Source organism: Erpetoichthys calabaricus, chromosome 9, assembly GCF_900747795.2.
Source record: "Erpetoichthys calabaricus chromosome 9, fErpCal1.3, whole genome shotgun sequence".
In the NCBI taxonomy this organism is placed as follows: domain Eukaryota; kingdom Metazoa; phylum Chordata; class Cladistia; order Polypteriformes; family Polypteridae; genus Erpetoichthys; species Erpetoichthys calabaricus.
The window spans coordinates 105,526,009-105,546,745 of record NC_041402.2 but is presented as its reverse complement, the minus strand read 5'-3'; the positions used below and the strand labels follow the sequence as shown (position 1 = coordinate 105,546,745).

General features: G+C 40.9%; 1 protein-coding gene and 1 gene segment (V, D, J or C); one reads left to right on the top strand and one right to left on the bottom strand.

Annotated features, from left to right (window-relative positions):
* The window catches only part of LOC127529220 (T cell receptor alpha variable 9-2-like), a 314,833-nt gene that overhangs the window by 121,441 nt on the left and 172,655 nt on the right, over window positions 1–20,737 (top strand).
* Window positions 1–20,737, bottom strand: part of LOC114658031 (zinc finger protein 883-like) — a 348,189-nt gene that overhangs the window by 227,774 nt on the left and 99,678 nt on the right. The window lies entirely within an intron of this gene.

The window sequence follows — 20,737 nt, the reverse complement described above, 5'->3', positions numbered from 1 at the left end:
TTTAATTCTTCTGTTTACATTTTGTTAAGTTAAAAACAAATTAGTGTACTTTCATCTACAGAATTAATGGCTTAATGTTTAAGCTTTCAGATAAATATTGTGTTATTCTAAAAATCAAGCAAATCACCTAGTTATACCAACTATCAATTGGAAAGTGGTGAAGTGAAATGTGTCCTTCTCTTAATTTTAGTAACATAATGGACAAGCAGTTAATAAAACAATTTGACTTGTATACTTATAAAGCTTAGAATTAGTAATATAGTTGGCTATTAATGCAATACTTTTAAACATTGTCTTCAATACTTCTACATTTTAAAGATTAAAACTCCATTAAATAAGCAATCAAAAATTTTTTTTCAGAGGCACGCCCCTTCCTTCCATGACAAACATAATTGTATATAGATTTATGCAAATTAACATTTCATACTTTCACATATAAGTCACAGATTGCCCCTGTACACTGACATATTTATTTTCAACATATCCCAATGCCTCTTGTAGCAAACAAATAATAAAATAATTTAAAAGAATAGTTTTTGCACACACAATTTATAATGTATATCTATTCTTATTTTTTTATCTTCGTATTTGCTATTTCTCCAGGTATAAACTTTCAAATACTCTATGAACATGCCTTTTCCTTTTTGGCATAATGTAACATTCTGCGTTCTTTCTCTTTCAGACTTAATTATAAGTGATTCAGTCACCAATACTGAAACAGAACTCTCAGGTACAGAAGGAAAGACCGTCACACTCCAGTGCAGCTACTCAACAGCTAGCAACAATCCTCTACTCTACTGGTACCGAAGATATCCAAATCAGGCCCTGCATTACATGTTACTCCGGGGAGCCAAGTCAGCAAGTAGTTTTGAACATAAAGCAGGTTTTGCACATGGTCGATTTTCATCTACAACGGCACATGATTCAACTGAACTCCAAATTTCTGCTCTCTCTTTGAGTGACTCTGCCATTTACTACTGTGCACTAAGGCTCACTGTGTTAAATTCTGCTGTGGCACTGAACAAAAACTCTCTAAACACAGATTACAGAGATGATAATGTGGCACACTCCTGATACTAACTTTGAACTCATAGCAGACAGGAGATACAGTACTGTACGTTTATTTTGAAGCAGTGCAACATATTTTTGCTCCAGTCATATTTCTAAAATGTTAGCCAGCTGTTTCTGTTAATTGAGCATTTGGTGTAACTGAAAAACCAACTTACTCCCAGCTCTCTCCTATCATAGAAATGATAGAATCTGTACTTTTTTCTTCTACTTAAACTTTAAGCAGAGTATTTATGACCTTTTTTTAGTTTGTGCTTTGCCAAGTATTATTCAATGCTTAAAGCAGGCATAAATACATTGTCAACAGTTCACCAGATATCTTAGTACAGTATACATTGTGTTCATAAATTAGTTGTTTAAATGAAATATTTGAAAAGAATTAAGAACAAGGAAGATTTTCAATACACAAGGTGGATAAAATACTAAAATAAATAAAATAAAAATAAAATAATATATATGGGGAGGTACAGTAAAACTGTAGTAAGTGCTTTTGCGTCATATATTTAGCAGACTAGTTAGGATGTCTGTTCAGTCACCGTCTATGATGTGTCTGATTGTTTTTTTCCTGTATATATGTATTTTTTATTTGGTTACCTGGGTTTTTTCCATATTCCATACATTTATAACTTAGCTTGATTGACATCTCTTAAGTTGTGCCAGCATGAGTGAATGTATGGTGTGTAAGTACTCTGTGCTCTGCGATAGGCTGTTTGTACGGCAAAAGAAATGGACCATATGAATATTATTTTAATAAATGTTCAGACTCATAATAATGAACTTTGAATTAAACAATACATAACATTGGAGCTTGGACTTCAGGTATTTAATACAAAATCAAAATCTAAACTGTGAATTTTACCTCTCAGATGCAATGTAATAAAAGTAATACTGATTAAACATCCAGCACTCAGGACACTTGGAATTTCACCTTTTTCCAAACAAAGCCTATCTGAACTATTTTCAGACATACCATATTGATCTGGAGAGTGCTGGGTTTTAAATCTCATCTCAAGCAAGCTCTTAGGCTGAAATATTTGCATCTCTTAAATGGCTGCTATATACATGGGGGAAATAAGTATTTAACACTTCAGTGTTTTTCTCATTAAACAAATTACCAATGCTGACATGCACATAGAATGTAGACCAGACATTGGCATTAACTTAATAAAATGACAAAGCCAAAGAAACAGTAACATTCAAATCCATAAAAATTTTTTTCAATAAAGTGGAAAGACACAATAAGAAAAAGCACTAAAACTAGCTGATTCCACTAACTGGTTTTCCTACCTGCAGTCATAAGGATCAACTGAGTTAATGCATGTTGATAGGTTAGTACTTCTGTTCTTTGATAATGGGTTGCCAATCTCTCAATGCAAGTTGACAATTGATTGTGATGGCTCATGAACTTAGGCTCAGTACAATTCACCTTGGATATATAGTAGTTGATGAGCTGAGTGTCAGTGGCAGACATAAAAGAGACACAGCAGAAAGTTATAACAGTAATTGAACAGTGCTTCTTTATTGACAGGTGAATTAAGCAAAAATCTAATCAAAAATTAGTGTGGTGTCATCATTAATAATACACAGCCCAGAAGACATGCTAGAAAATAAACAAATAGCAAAATAGTGACCTCATTTAAAAATAGGTATAGCTACAGAAGAAGAAGGACAAGAAGAAGCAGAAAGAAAAAAATATATACAAAAAACTAAAAGAGTGCACCAACCATATACAAATTACCATTGGTAGTTCCTTTTATATTAATCAAATTCTATACATTAAATACTGATAAATACAAAGACAATGTGAAATGAATTGCAAATACATTTCAAAATCTATAAATCAATTCAATTTAATTAATGATTTTTCAACACACATCTCATTTATAAGCGCAGTTTTCTAAGTACATTTAGAAATATACATTCATATTTTAACCCAAATTTCTAGTTCTGGGTTGAAAAGAACTGTTGCCTATCCCTGCTGCACAGTATGGAAGGCATGAATGAACCCTAGACAGGGCATAATTACAAATGCATGCAAATTTCAAGTTTCAAGATGATACAAAAAGTTGATAATGTATTTGTGTTAATAAGTACAATAATGACAAATTACAAAAATAATTTTAGTAAAAATACTTTTATTATAAAATGTTTTCTTTAAAAGAAGTAAAAATAAAATATATAAAAAATATTTTTTAAGTAAAACGATTTTATTTACTTTAGTTATAAATGCAGTAAAAAGCAAAAAATACATTTTTCTTTAACCACAATTTTCATGGTTATATGTGACTAAATAAAATCATGGTGCACACATAAATCAATTAATTCAAAGAATTTTTGAAACTTGTTTAGCATGGTGGGGAATTACAATGTTTTCTTTATATTTTATGATGAACGTAGCTATTCTATTAATTGATTGAATGAATTCATTTATGTGTGCCCCACGATTTTATTAGTCACATATTACCACAAAATTGTGGTTACATTTTTTATTTTTTGCTTTTTAGTGCATTTATAACTAAAGTAAATAAAATTGTTTTACTTAAAACATTTTTTTATATATTTTATATTTTACTTTTTAGTTTTTGAGTATTTTGCAAAAGATTTTTCTTTAATTATTTTCATGAACAGGAGGTTTTCTTTTAAAGTATTACATAATATATCTTCTTTGCAGAATTATTTGAATTCTAAAAAGAATTATATTTTTGATGTCTATTTTTCTGGTCAGGCTGTTATGGGATTAGCACTCGGTCTCTGCGAAAAAAAAAATCGACGACAGAACAGCAAGCTTACGGCAATACTTGGTAACCATGATCATCACGACTACTCCTTCACAAGAGTAAACAAGTAAAGTCCGCACGCATATTTACCCACTCCACTCACTGGAATAGGGAAGTGGGGGCAATCCAATGCGTCTCTCACATGCATGTTTCTATATCTCACCATATTCTCTCTCCGTCGTTGTGTGTGCATTAATTGGAATTGCACAATCATTAATTATGGCGAAATTTGTTAAGTAATTGCATCGGTTTTTCGGATTGTTGTATTGTCATCAATACTGAACACGTATGCAAAATTTAAAGAAATTTGCTTTGCCAAAAGTGGGTTTAAAATCAGTTGCAAGATTTGACCCAGACAAGCAAACAGACATCCATCCATCCATTTTCCAACCCGCTGAATCCGAACACAGGGTCACGGGGGTCTGCTGGAGCCAATCCCAGCCAACACAGGGCACAAGGCAGGGACCAATCCCGGGCAGGGTGCCAACCCACCGCAGGCAAACAGACATAGGTGTCAAGTTAAATAAAATCATTTAATAAAGAAACAACTGAAAATGGAAACACTGAGATTCACTGGTTAATAAAAATAGATCTAAGTAGTTACTAAGTAAATGCAGTCCACTATAATAATTCTGCAGTTGAAACAAAACTAAAATGTGTTAGCTTTTGGATGAAAAAGAGGATATTATCAGCAATCAACTAATTAGTTGCTAAAGGTTTTTAAAACACGCCCTAAAAATTCAATCCAGAATGGATGCCTTATGAACATTTAATCATTTAAAAGTACTTCTTATACAATATATAAAAACCAAGAAGTATGAATCAGGTGATTCTGCAGGCAATAAGATTGCAGGTAGCTATCACACTGTCATGATCAAAACATAAATAGAAAACACTGAGTTGGTCTGGAAGGTAAAATAAAAATGATACTGTATTAAGTTTTCCTTTTTAGCCCATATACATTTCTAATTCCTACAAAAATTGTTACATCTGCTAAATTCCATCTCTAGTTTAATCCGGTACTGATATTTAGTCAGTCTGATTGCTTTTCTGAGTTTGTATTTGCAATTCTTTTATTTCTCTTGTTTGCTGTTTTTAGATACATTGTTGTGTGCCTTCTGTAAATTCCTGATGTCCATGGTGATCTACAGTTTCATATGAGGATATATTGAGATTGCTTTTCTAGGCACACAGTCATGCACACAATTCTTAAAGAATCTCACAATGATGTCTGCATACTCATCCAGAGCAATCTCTAAACATGTCTCAGTTTACACAATCAAGCAGTCTTTTTGTGTGTTTCTTTAGTTCACTGTACTACTGTTATTGCCATATCCTCACTCTTCAGTTCCTGCTTATAAGCTGGTATTAGGAGTACTGACAGCTAATTTTATCGTCTGAGGTGAAGGATCAGTAACTGGAGGTAAGAGTCTTCTAATAAATTGTATCAGTGATCAAGCCTATTGGCAATGTTTGTGGGGAAGAAGACATCCTGGAGATATGTAGGATAGACAGTTTTTAAGTTTACTTTTTTGAAATTCCAGGCAACATGAAATAGTCCCATCAGGATATAAACACTTACATATTATAATAATTTTGAGCAGACCATTCAGAAATAATAATTAATGATATAAACAACAATGAGAAAAATGCTGGAGAACTCCATAGAAAGACAAAAAAGGGCAACACTTCATCAATAAATATTCCAGATTGGTTGAGCAATCTCTAGAGCCAGTTTTAACATTTCTGCATTACATGTTTTTCACCATAAAACACACACCTCCTCCTTTGCTTTTACATGACAATTCACGCCAGTCCTCATGAAAGACAGTAAAGCTATCTGGCTGTATTAAAGCATCTGGTGTCTCATCAGTCAGCCATATTTCTAAGAAACAAAAACACAGCATTTTCTGATGTCTCCCCATCAAGTCAGCCCTGTATGTCATCTACTTTATTATTCAGCAACAGAATATTGGTCAGAAAAATTCTAGGCAGAGGAGGTTGGATGTCATTATGTTTTGCTTGACTTGGATACCTCCTATACAACCCCCTACTTCATTTGCTCTCTTGAGCAAGGTCAGGATTTCCAACACTTCTTTAAGGACAAAGTTAATAAAACCTGTCTGCAGCCCTCTCTGTTCACTGCCACACTTCTCTCCCATGAAACTCACCTTAAACATCAAACCGATGGTAGGCATTGTATTATGGGACAGCTTGGAAAAATTTAGAGTTGAAGCTGTAGTGTTCACCATTGGTTCAATGCCCCAAAGTCATTCCTACTGAGGGAGTTTGCTCTCTTCAGAATGTCTAATGTCTAATTGCACTATATATTTTTTCAGTCCTTTATTTACCATACACAATTTCATGTATTAGGAATTTGTCTTTTTTTACATATCTCAATTTACTCTCCAGAAAGTTTTGAGGTCAGAGCATTGGGTCAATTATTTGTACAGTGCCCCTGGAGCAATTGCAGGTTAAGGGCCCAACAGAGTAGCATTTCTTCTGTCAATGCCAGGATTCGAACCAACAACCTTTGAGTTATGTGGAAGAATAATTTTAGGGTAACATAGCATTCATCTTAAAGAAATAGCATAGACAGACCATATAGTTATACCACACTGCCGACTTGAACATCACATAAAGGGATCATTTTCCTGCAGATCATCTAATGTAGTCTACCTAATTTTCTGCATGAAATGTCCTGACACTGCACTCTATGTGGGAGAAACTGGACAAACACTCCGCCAGAGAATGAATTTACACAGGTTCCACATTAAACATGGCAACACAGATGTTCCTGTGGCGGCCCACTTCAACAGCAATGGACACTGTGAGAAGGACTTTAAAGGCACAGTGCTTATGGGCAACTTCAAAACACAGCAAGAGAGAAAAGAATGGGAAGTTAAACTCATGCTAAAATTTAATACTTTACAACATGGATTGAATAAAGACAAGAGTTTTATGGCCAGATATGAGGATTGTTTACATCTCTCAGAATGACAGACAACCTGTCTACAGACCCACATTGTTTTGAAAAAACTCATTACAAACTTCAAAAGACTTTGTTGGACAGATATCTTATCCAGAGATCTTGACAATACATTGTTTTTTTCTCTTTTGTTAAATTAACCCTAGCCTGAATGAATCTATTAATTTTTTACATTTAAAATTTCTCATTTAAATATTTACCAATGTTGTTTCTTGTCCTAGAGTGTGTATATAAACATAGGGAACTCCAGTTTCTGTATTACATCTTGCCTGAAGAAGGGGCCTGAGTTGCCTCGAAAGCTTGCATATTGTAATCTTTTTAGTTAGCCAATAAAAGGTGTCATTTTGCTTGGCTTTTCTCTACATTCATAATGGCTAACACGGTACCCCACCCTAGTACTACATAAAGGCTTAATAAATGTCAGAAACCTGTTCAGGCACAACAGGAAACCAGATAATGGTCAAGTGAAAAATAAAATGTACACTGAAATGTAAGAATTAGTTTAGGAAAAATACTGAGATGGTCAAGTAAATAAAGAATGTACCAGAAGAAAGGTTGATGTAATATACACCAATTAACTGAAGGATGACCAAGCAGATGTCCTATAAATGAAAATGGACAGTTGTTATATGCGCAGAAATTTCAAAAATATTGGTGCAACTCAAAGGTATAAGAAGAACCAGAATATAATATAACAGACTTTTATTTTATGTAAATCATCTAAGTGTAAACCAATGAACCAACCAGAGTAAAATGCATGTATTGATTGACACTGTATGTAAATTCAATAGTGTATACAATGAACGTCTATTCTTTGTTTCTCTGACCATTCTGATCATTCTGACCTTGCTTTAACAGACTGCTTTTGAAGAATGCTCCCTCCAAGGCAAAAGATACAATGAACAGATTTTCTCCTGCCTTATTACTGAATTGTCCTGTTAGAGGACGTTTCTTTCTTTAATAAAATGTTAAATTTTGACCACAGTTACCAGCCTAGATACTTCAGCCTTTGGCCACACATGTCACTGTCATTTAAAGGAGTGAATTGTGTGTTGATACTAGAATTCAGTTTTTACAGAGTTACCCTCTAGTGAGCTTGAAGTTGCCATTATTTGCACCTAAGTGCAGTCTATTGTGCCTATGTGGTTTGGAAAACCTAAACATTATCTGAAGTGACTGATACAACTTCAACTAAACATATTTTACATAGATTCGCTGACCAAAATTCACATTTTTTGCACTGAATGTAACAAATGTCTGTATGAAAAATCATGAGTACCAGACCATGCTTTCAAGCTTTTTAAATGAGTTCCTCTATTTTCCTGGCTTTGCTCAAGTTACCGTTCATTTTGGTCCTCTCATTTGTTAACATTTCAAAGGCTTAATTGCTTATTTTAGTCTTAAAGCTGTATTCACAGTTTTTAATTGCTCTTTATTAGCAATGGAACCAGCAGTTCTCTGTCTAGCTTGTTTCCATTTACACTTGTGTGAATTCATTGTGTACTATTTTGTTTAATAAAATAGTTAGGAGGAAACTGAAGAGAAAAAAGTGAAGGACTAAAAATTAGTCACCCATTTTAGGTTTTAAATCATTTTGATGATATCCTCAGAAAGGAAAAAATCTACAATACAAGAATGACCCAATCTTTTGGCATTAAAGCACTTACAAACCATGAATCAGTGGCAGTTTGTAATGCAGAGTACTGGGGCTCTTAAATTAATTAGGTAATGTGAAATAATCATGAAATGAATTTGTTTATTTGAACAGTGTGATTGGTGTCAGTACATGTCATCATCTGTTACAAATCGTGACTTATATTTGTTTAAATTCTGTGAGAATACCTATATTTTCTGAGTGAAGGGCACCAGCCAAATTAGAGTCTATGTAGGTCCTTGCACTTTTGGCAAGCAAATGACCTGAGGCTTTCCTTTAATTGGTTGCTTTCAGATTTTTCAATGGACACAGTTCTCTGTGCCCCGGACACTCTCACATTTATTGTCAGCGAATTAGTGTTGTTTTAGTTTCTTTTAATCTAAAGTGATTATACAATTGTTGACACACTATTTCAAGTTCACGTTAGTGGTTCCCAGTTTACACCTGCCATTAGCGTAACTACAGATGAGCAAGCACAATTTTATGGAAATGGCAACTATAGAAATCAAAGAAAATTTATCTATTTCTCTAATGAAACACCCCTTCATAAATCTTGATTGAGGAAAAGCTTACACACTGACATTCTCCTGTTTGTTATGACAAAAACAGTTGGCTAACTGGATGTGGTGTAAGTAGTTTCTTTTTTATTTCTTTCCCTATTTGCTGTTTCAAAGTGTTGTTACTTAAGTATTGTGGACAACGACAAGGGTTTCAGACCTAAAACATCTTTCTGAAAAATGCAAGCAGCATGAAAGTAGCTGCAGTCAATAAGACTAAATTAAGACTAATTTTTTGGCAGGCTTATTGTGAGGGACAGTTGTACATTACTGTGCTGATTGTACACTTGCTGGCCTAATCCTTTGGGTAGAAAGAGCTGCAGATAACACACTGTTTCAAGCTAGGTTCAAATACTTTAATAGATGTTTATACGTAAGTGGATGTGTGGTACCTAAATAGGAATACAGTCAATGAATACAATAAGTACACAAATACAAATGGAATACATATATGAACATATCTAATTGGAACATTATTACATAGTAGGCCTATTCAGGAAGAGCAAAGTTAAACATCAGTTCCTCAACTTTACGTATTATTTAATCAAACCAGTAGGTGGCACTATTAACCAGAATAAAGGTACAGTGTTATGCCCAAGACGGCATTCATTTACAAAAAAAAAAAAGTTTACGTTTAATACTACAAAAATCAACATATTTTAACATCGAGCGAAATAAAGTACAGCGCATCTCTCCTTAAAGGTCAACAGTGTACAAATTTAACAATATGTTCATTCGTAAACAGCAAACATAGCCATAATAGCGCTTTTGTATATTTGCACTGAACATTAATATAAGTTGCAATATTATCTATATATATAATTCACTAAGCCGCCACCAGAGCAAGCAAGACACCCATGAAAGCACGCAGGAAGGAGCCACGCCCACCAACTCTAAGACCATTAGATACGACGAAAACTCGCAGAGCCACGCCCACCAACTCGAATGCAGCAATCACAAAATATGATGTCATTGGATACAACGACAACTCGCCGAGCGACGCCCACCAACTCGGACGCAGCAACTCACAACACCGGGCGTCATTCACGTTCGTCTCTGCTAGACTCCACATGCATCTCTGAGCCACGTTGACTTTTCATTAGTCAACTTCATTGGAACCTCGGTTCACACAGAGGCAGCGCCAGAGAGAGACAGAGGCACACACACAGGCAGCGCGAGAGAGAGAGACAGAGGCACACACACAGGCAGCCCGAGAGAGAGAGCCGCGCACACACACAGGCAGCGCCAGAGAGAGACAGAGGCACATACACAGGCAGCGCGATAGAGAGCCGTGCACACACACAGGCAGTGCCAGAGAGAGACAGAGGCACACACACAGGCAGCGCGAGAGAGAGCTGCGCACACACACACAGGCAGCGCCAGAGAGAAACAGAGGCACACACACAGGCAGCGCGAGAGAGAGCTGCACACACACACAGGCAGCGCCAGAGAGAGACAGAGGCACACACACACAGGCAGCTCGAGAGAGAGACAGAGGCACACACACAGGCAGCACGAGAGAGAGAGCCGCGCACACACACAGGCAGCGCAAGAGAGAGGGGGCTGGACTTATAAGGTAGGAAGGCAGTTAAATAATGCACTGGGCTTGATTTTGTTTTCACTTCTGTTTACAGCAATCGGTTCGTAGTGTGCATTGTTGCAATGTTACTTTTCTTGGTGGTTTATTAAATTACGGATTTTTTCAAATGTTCATTTTTTTCCCTGTGCTTAAAACTCATTAAAAAAAACAGTGTTTTTAGCCAGCGGTTGGTAGCGCTATAGCGCAAACTATTGCAGTGTTAGTTTTCTCTGTTGTTCAAGGTTTTCTCACTGTTAATCAATTTTTTTACATTTAGCTTACTATTACGCTGTGCATTCTATGGTTTAACACCAGAATTACCAGAGCCTACGAAAAAACTCGTAGATCCGTCCCACCTTAAATCGCTTCACACTTCTCCATCAGCATCTTTTGTCCTGTAAATTTGTTGATAAGCAGCAAGCAGTCTACTATCACATCCCCCACTGTTGCACAGTTTTCTCAGCTCAAATCTGTTTACCTGCGTGTCAGTTGCTTGGAGCTGTATAGAGTGAGAAGTCAAGCAAAATGACACCTTTTATAAATACTATATCGTTATTTGGATCACATGCATTTCATGTGTGTTCCGTGTCTACAATGATCTATGTAAACACATCATTAAAACAGAAACGTTTTTCATGTTTTAGTAATAATTGACAAAATTTAGACATGAAGTTTATAATGTGTGAAGCCTAAAGTCCAAATATCAAAGAAACACTTTCACAACAGGTACAAATATAACAGAAAAATGTGCTCAGTCAGTCTGTAACAGCCAGTGTAAATGTGTGATACTTGTAAAGGTTAGCTTTGTTTTGTTTTTTTTTTTTTATTCAGTTTCATTCTCTATCGCGTTCACGATTCTACCCTATCCCCCTCCCCATCTGACACTGCTGTTTTCACATAAAGACGTGCTATAGCTCAATTGTTATTTATTTGGATCACATAAAGACGCGCTATAGCTCGCTATAGCTCAAATGTTTTTATTTGTATCACATAAAGTCGCGCTACAGCTCGCTATAGCTCCAATGTTATTTATTTGGATCACATACAGTAAAGATGCGCTATAGCTCAAATGTTATTTATTTGGATCACATAAAGACGCGCTATAACTCAAATGTTATTTATTTGGATCACATAAAGACGTGCTATAGCTCGCTATAGCTCAAATGTTTTTATTTGGATCACATAAAGTCGAGCTACAGCTCGCTATATCTCAAATGTTTTTATTTGGATCACATAAAGACGCGCTATAGCTCGCTATAGGTCAAATGTTATTAATTTGGATCACATAAAGATGTGCTATAACTTGCATGTTATTTATTTTGCCAACGCTACACCTTCCAGATCTAAACACTAACGTGGTTTATGTGCCCCAAAAAAGTCTAACTACATTCTCGTACCATTGCTCGCGTTCTAAAGTGTCAGCAGGTATTTTTCGTGACATTACACATGTAATTTGTGAGCATGCCTTTGACGATCAAACAGAGGAAGCTCTGCAGTTCACTCGTGACTTTATGCTGTAGATCTGGCTCTTACATACAAAGGACGGTGCATGTGCCCAAAACATTAACATTTATATGTTACTTACATAAAAGCCAGAGCTAATGTTATTTACCTATTTAGCTTGAGTTATATACATACATGACGAGGGTTCTACATTGGATGAAGAACGTACTTTTGCCATCGCTGTACTTTGTATACATACTGTACTGTTGTACAGGGGAAGCTCTGCACTCGAGACTTTACGCTGTAGGAAGTAAGTAAATAAATAATGGTAAATCGAATGTTATTTACCTTGAGTTATTTACTTACATGACGACGGTTCTACATTGGATCTGGCTTTTATGTAAGTAACATATAAATGTTAATGTTTTTGGCACATGCACCATCCTTTGTATGTAAGAGCCAGATCTACAGCGTAAAATCATGAGTGCAGAGCTTCCCATGTACATATACATAGTGCAGAGATAACAAAAGTGCATTCTTGATCCGATGTAGAATCGTCGGCATGAGTTATGGGGTAGGGGTTGGAGGGGGAGTTGGGAACGTGAACGCGGCTGACAGAATAACAGAATAGAAAAAAAACAAAGCTAACCTTTACAAGTATCATAAATTACACCAGCTGTTACAGACTGGAATCAAATGTATGTTTTTATTCTAAAATAGTAAGAACACGAGCAGCTCAATTCTCAAAACGGACTCGCCCAGGATCGAACCTGCAAAGCTTTGATTACAAGTCAGCAGCTAATACCATTGTGCCACCGAATCTCTCCTTCCATTTTTGTGTCAATGTTGCAGGTAAACGCGGGCTGTTTTTTTGCAGTTATATTTTTGAATAAAAGCTCATTTATTCTGTTATATTTGTACCTGTTGTGAAAGTGTTTCTTTGATATTTGGAATTCAGGCTTCACACATTATCTACTTCATGTCTACATTTCGTCAATTATTACTAAAACATGAAAAATGTTTCTGTTTTAACGATGTGTTTACATAGATCTTTGTAGACACGGAACACACATGAAATGCATGTGTTCCAAATAACAATATAGTATTTATAAAAGGAGTCATTTTGCTTGACTTCTCACTCTATACAACTCCAAGCTACTGACACACAGGTAAACAGATTTGAGCTGAGAAAACTGTACGCTGGTGGCGGATGTGGTAGCAGACTAATTGCTGTTTGCTGCTTATCAACACATTTACAGGACAAAAGATGCTGATGGAGAAAGTGTGAAGCGATTTAAGGTGGGACGGATCTACGAGTTTTTTCGTAGACTCTGGTAATTCTAGTGTTAATTAACTATATTTGTGCTTAAAAACTTAAAATATATATTTACATACAGTTCGTACAGTCTGAAACTGATTAATTGTATTTACATACAATCCTATGGGAGAAATTGCTTCAGTTCACGTCCAAATTGGTTTACGACCAGAGTTTTGGAACGAATTATGGTCGTGAACCAAGGTTCCACTGTATTCTTTTCGGTTATGACGCACGACTGCGTCCACCATTGCAAACTGTTTTACACGCCATGGTCTTAGAGTTGGTGGGCGGGTCTCCGCAAGTTTCTCTTGCGAGCAGGCACATGACCAGGCGATGTGTATGCTTCGAGAATGAGGGTGGATGCGGCAGGACTATCTAAGAAGAGGCATGTTTGTCATGGATGTGAATCGCTGTATGTGGTGTGTAAAACAGTTTGTTTGTCGCGGATGTGAATCACTGTATGTAGCGTGTAAAACAGTTTCCGAGGGGTATCCCATGGTCTTATAGTTGGTGGGCAGGTCTCTGTCAGTTGCTCTTGCGACCGGGCACATGACCAGGCAGTGTGTATGCTTCGAGTGTGAGGGTGGACGTGACAGGACCATCTAAGAAAAATCATGTCGCAGATGTGAATCGCTGTATGCAGCGTGTAAAACAGTTTGTTTGTCGCAGATGTGAATCGCTGTATGCGGCGTGTAGAACAGTTTGCGAGGGGTATCCCATAGTCTTACAGTTGGTGGGCGGGTCTCTGTTAGTTGCTCTTGTGAGTGGGCACATGACCAGGCAGTGTGTAAGCTTCGAGAGCGAGGGTGGATGCGACAGCACCATCTAAGAAGAATCATATTTGTCGCGGATGTGAATCGTATGCAGCGTGTAAAACAATTTGTTTGTTGCGGATGTGAATCGCTGTATGCAGTGTGTAAAACAGTTTGCGAGGGGTATTCCATGGTCATAGCAGTGTCTGTACTTCGATGTGAATCGCTGTATGCAGCGTGTAAAACGTTGTATTGTATGTTGCCCTCTCCAGAGTTGCATCTTTTCATTCACCTACAGTCATATCCTCAAAACCAACCCCATTTGGACAACTGTGTCTTTCAGGAAGTGTTCACCCATCAATACATAATTATGTGGCGTATGCTACGCTGCGGGTTGGCTAGTCTAAGATATTAAGCTACATTGAACACTGTAAAAAAGAAAACAACTTACTTTGTCAGTAACGTGCAACACACAGTTACAAAAGGTAGCAGCAAAATATAACTCAAAAAAATGTAAACAAGCAGGCAGAGTCTGTGAGCATGCTACAATTCAAGAACAAAACACCATGCATGCGTAATAGTTTTGTGGGGCATGTCTTGCCCAGGTTAAGCATAAAGCAGGGAATTTTGTACACTGTAAATTTGTAATCCACAAAGGTCCCTGCTGAATTTTTAAATAATTATGTTCTGATCCTGAGGCATTTCTGGGAATTCAATTAATTTGGCCACTGGACGGATATATGTATTCCTTTTAATGTCCAATTCTGCAGCTCTTATTCGACCACCATTACTTGGTAAGACCTTCATGACCTGTCCAAAGGGCCACTGAGCTCTAGGTAACTGTGGATCCATTATTAGTACTACCTGTTCAACCTTAAGATACAGGTTAGAATTTTGCCACTTCTGTCGGAGCTGAAGATTTAGCAAATAAGATTGAATGAACTGTCTCCAAAAATGATCAGCAATGACCTGGCTCTGTCTAAAATGACGACGTCACTGAATATGACTAGGACCATACACAGCTTAAGGAAGAGATGCATCCTGTCGCCCCATCAGCAGTAAGTTAGGTGTGATAGGGTCTGGGTCTGCTATGTCCGATGATGCACACCCTAGCAGCTTAGAGTTGAGAATACCTTCAACCTCAATCAGCACAGTCATCAGAACTTCCTCTGATACAACTTGATCCTTGAGAATGACTTGTAAGGAAGACTTGCAGATTTAATTTCCCTCTCCCACACTCCACTGAAATGTGGACCATGAGGTGGATTAAACCTTTAATTGATTTTTTGGTTAGATAATCAGGCTTTAAGATCTGGTTCCAATGCAGCAAAGGCCTTCTGTAGTTCCTGATCACCTCCTCAGAAATTGGTGCCCTGGTCACATAGGAATTCGTGAGGCTTCCCTCTTCTTGCCACAAAGTGTCTGACTGCAAGCAAAAAGGAATCTGTATCCATGCTGCATAGCAGGTCTAGATGTACACACCTTGTAGTAAGGCATTTGAATATTATACCCCACCTGGAGGACAGCAACTTCTGTTTTTATGCGTGCTTCTGCAGACATGGGTGAAGCAGCCATCCCATGTAGAGCTCAATATGTGGCCATAATAAGATCATCCCATGTTTTGCAGTTACTCCAGTCTAGTATGGGAGTGTTGCTAACCAATACATTACTTATGGAGCTCCTCTGATTCCTTGTCTTCATGGTGGGGCAAACAGGCCAATGAGCTGGAGACTGATGTAGAAATGCTGGACCATGATTCCATCTGCAAGGTTGAGATAAACTCAACAGGGTCTTGCCATAGTTAATGTTATCAGCAGGAATACTGTCTAAATCAGTATATCTCAGCGACTCTTGTCCCCACAAACACTTTATACTGGCATGATTCAGAACTGATCCAGTGCAGCACTGTGGTCGAATCTGACCACATGGTTGTCCGAGTGATTTTCAATGTGAGTTCTTGATTCAGCGTCCTTGCCAACTGAGCTCCAGATAGTGCTGCACTAAGCTCAAGAGGGGCATAGATATTTGTTTTTTTAGGTGCCACTTTGGATCTTGCCGTGACGAATGCCACATGAATCTGGTTGCTCTCCTCTATCCGAAGATAAGCCACAGAACCATATGCACTTTCAGAAGCATCACAAAAGACATGCAGCTCGATTGCAGAGGAGGAGCTCTCACATGCAAGAGTGTAACAGCAGGGGATAGTTATGTCCTGTAGGTTAGGAAGCTCCCCCATCCATTCCTGCTGGTCTGATAGGAGGTCTTCTGGTATAGGGTCATTCCAGTCTACAACCTTTCTCCACAACAGCTGCACCAGGCTCTATTAGTGAAAGGAATTATACTGTATACCCCAGTGGGTCATATTGAGTTGCCAGTATCCGATACACATTCCTCATTGTATGTTCAGTGATAGCAATAGGGCGGTGTTTGTATCCCAAAGTGTCAGAGGGGCAGTGCCATATAAGTCCCACTGTGGATTCTTGGGGGTCAGCTTTGTTTGCAGTAAGCCATAGTTCACTGCCTACTGATCAGGCCTCAGTGGGTAGGTGTGCTACAACATCAGGGACATTGCTGGCCCACTGTCTTATTTCAAAACATCCTCTTGCCAGTAAGCATTGTGTCACCCGGACGGGGCTCACGCCCGGCCGGGACGCCCAGGAAGACAGGAGGAGGGCTCATTCCTCCTCCAGACCATGAGGGGGTGTCCGCCCTGGTTGTATTGGGGGCCACGGGTACAGAGCTTGGAAGCTCTACCGTGTAGGGGCCCATGGCAACCGCCAGGGGGTGCACCGATGCCTTGGGGACCCTGGACCCCAGCGCTTCTGCCACACCCGGAAGTGCTGGGGGGAAGAAAAGAAGGAACACCCAGAGCGCTTCCGGGTACGTGGCCGGCACTTCCGCCACACTGGGGAGTGCGGGTGGAAGATTGCCAGGGAGCACCTGGTGTACTTGGTGGAGAAGATTGGAGGCAGACCAGAGACTGTGAGAAGGCATTGTGTTGTGGCCAAGGACTTGAGGGGTGATTGGTGCTGTGGCACTGGGTTTGTGCACTTGAACTACTGTAAATATGTACAATAAATGTGTGTGTGGTGAAATCAACATGTCTACCTGTCTGTGTCTGGGCTGTTCCCCACAATGGCATCCCAGATGGGACTCTCTGCCTGCTACAAGGCAGGGACCCCAAAAAAATAATTTTGTGGGCAATCAGGAGCAGCAGGTTAGCCCACACACGCGCCGCGGGAGCGGCAATAGCACAACCCGGTGAGAGCGATTCACCTCATGGCCCGCCACCGGCCTACTAAACGGCAATATTCCCCTGGTGGGGGGAAACGATCAAGGACGTTGCCGGAGTGCAGCGAGCTCCAGCAGGCACACTGTCGCTGAGGATGTTTGGAACGGCAGCACGGCGAGGTCAGCGCCACAGAGAGACGAGACCCGGGAGATGAGTGCCCTGCCCAATGGCGATCAGCCCCGCGGGGGCAAACTTACTTTTTGTGTTGCAGGCAGGGACTGCCTGGGTCTGCGTCAGTGGCAGCAGTATGCCGATCCTCAGGCTGTCGTTGGCGCCGAGGCGGCAGCATGCGGTGCTACAAGAAAGGAGTCGCTGCAGCTCAACAAGCCGCAGCAGCTGCTAGGCTCCCGGAAGGCACGTCGCCACACCAGGAGAAAGAGAAACAGAGCCAAAATGGCCGCGGACCGGAAGTCCCTCCCCGGGACAGGCTCGGGATTGGGCAGTGTATCTTGCGTGTCCGCCAATGATTGGATGGAGGCGGGCCCAAGGAATGTCCATCCTGGGCTGAGGAAGGATCCAACGGGGCCTGTGGGAAGGCCCCTCAGAGAGCAGCCGGCAGATATGCCTGACAAAAAGGTAAGGCAACCGCCGACTGACGATCTGTGCTTGCTAGCGGCTCTGCGTGAGTTGGAGGAATGCCTCCAGCCTGCGGAGTCGTTATTCCAGGTGGTGCGTGTTCTCCGTAGAGGACTGAAGGAGCTGGAGGTGAAAGCAGTTGCGTCCGTGATGACGCTGCGACAGTGGGCGGATCGGCGCGGCGCTGGAGTGTTCAGCTGGAGGGATGCGGCGTGGAAGGTAAGTAAGACCGACCCCGTAAAGAGAAGGGGAGATCCCACCGATGGGGCCCGTGACATTCGTGATCGGAACCATGTCTGTGGGTCACCAACAAGGGATGCGGTGGTACAGGCTGTTCGCGAGGTGAGGGGAGTAACAGCGAGAGGGCAGACCGGACAGGGGCTGATGAGTGCCCTGGGTTCTAGCGCCCAACACCCCGAGCCCACGGCAGTCTCCCGTTGTTCTGCATGGACGCAGACGGGAACGGGGCTGTGCGTTTGTCATGTGCAGACTCAAACTGTCGGGGCGTCCAAGAGTGATAGGAGGGATCGAGGGGTGAATGCCGGTTCCTCCGATAGGAAGGAACGTGCAGCTGGGTGCGCACGTCCAGAGAGTGACCGTCCTCTGCGGACGCAGAGGGAAGCGCCAAAGCCGGTGGGGGAGACAACAGTGCGAGTGGACCCGTCAGATACCATCAGCTGGGCAGGGAACCTGCGGAGGAGGTGCCGAACAGGCAAGTCGCGGGGTGCCGCTAAGGGGGGAGAACGCTACCAGTGTGCGGCACAGAGGGACGTCAGGTGGTGGCATCCAGGCAGTGCTTCTGCCCCTCTTTCTGTTTTGGTTACAGGAACGGACCCTGGATGCGCAGTAGGGCCTGCTTCGTGGAGGACCTGCCTTCCCAGGACGGACCGTGGCACTGGAGGACTCTTCGCTGGCGATGGGGCAGCCCCACGACCGGTGGAGGCTATGAAGGCGCGAGCAGCGCAGCACAAAAGGGCGCGAAGACCTCGGAAGGGGTGCCGAAAACACGAGTTCCAGGGTGCTGGATTGAACCCTGGACAAATAGTAGGACCCACTTCGGGGTTGAACCGCCCTAACGGGGTGTGTCGCTCAGACCGACGTGTCTTCGCTGGCGATGGGGCACTGTGGCACCCGGACAGGGCTCACGCCCGGCCGGGATGCCGAGGAAGACAGGAGGAGGGCTCATTCCTCCTCCAGACCGCGAGGGGGTGTCCGGCCTGGTTGTATTGGGGGCCACAGGTACAGAGCTTGGAAGCTCTACCCTGTAGGGGCCCGTGGCCACTGCCAGGGGGTGCCCCAATGCCTTGGGGAACCTGGACCCCAGCGCTTCTGCCACACCCGGAAGTGCTGGGGGGAAGAAAAGAGGGAACACCCGGAGTGCTTCCGGGTACGCAGCCGGCACTTCTGCCACACTGGGGAGTGCCGGTGGAAGATTGCCAGGGAGCACCTGGAGCACATCCGGGTGTGTATAAAAGAGGCCGCCTCTCTTTCCAAGTTCTGTCAAAGAAAACGTAGGAGAGGTTGATCTTCTGGAAGTAATCGAGCCTGGTGAAACATTGCCCTTATATTTCAACTTATTGCAACGTTGTGCTCTCGGAACCTGAGCAGTACTCCAAGTAGTGATGGACCTAATGTCGGTCCAGGCTAAAGATTGTCATTTAGATTAATTTGCTGGTAGCTGTAACAGCAGTTGAACACAACCTTGGCCTTGCCATTGTGCTGTACAATATGGTGAGGAACATACCATGATTCACGAGATCTCTCAGCTTCTTCCCTAGGTATCTTTACCACATGACAATCCTCTACAAGCTTGTGTATTTCTTTGTTATACACAGCTGCCAGTTCTGGAGTATTGAGAAGGTGGTGCTCTGTGGCTCTTAAAAGAGGCAAAACTGAAGAAGGTGGTGCATGAAGGAGGGTGGCATCCTTCTTCCAGGGGATTGGGGTTGCATAGCAACTCACATCATTGACTATGGTACAAGTTGTTTTTTTCTCCAGTGTCAATTGCATCTTTGTCCTGCTTTGAGCAGAAGATCTTCATTTCATTCCTGTGTGGCAATATATCAATAAACCTCTCCACAGCATGATGAAGTTCATGAGTAGGAGCGAGTAATATGGTATGAAGACAAGAATTTTCTTTTGAAGGACGTTGCCAAAAAGTTGTGGGCCCTTGGACTGTCCAGACTAATGGTGTCTGTATTGCTACAAGGCCCCCAGAGTGTCCCATTCGAACTGGAGTAGTAGAAGTAATCAGCTGAGGATAATCTGACCCTATGAGAAGCAGGGAATGAACTCTACTGAAGCCATGGACTGGAATGTCTCTTAAGTATATCTCTTAAGATCTAAAGAGAACATGCCGGAGAGCTGAGCCTAAATGGTTAAAATTACAGAAAACAACATAGTCCGTCTTGAGAGATGGTGTTATTGCTCTAGAATTATAAATTACAATGCTAGTAATCCATCCATCCATCCATCCATTTTCCAACCCGCTATATCCTAACACAGGGTCACGGGGGTCTGCTGGAGCCAATCCCAGCCAGCACATGGCGCAAGGCAGGAACAAATCCTGGGCCAAATTATTACATTAGAGTCTTATTCTCCACAATTGATCATCTGGTAAACCCAGGTCAGTCAATGGAATGCCTCCAAAATACTTCCAGTGAAACTTGTGAGGCTTTTGCTGTATTTTTTAATCAAAAAATTAATATTAGAAATAATATAGTACATCTCCC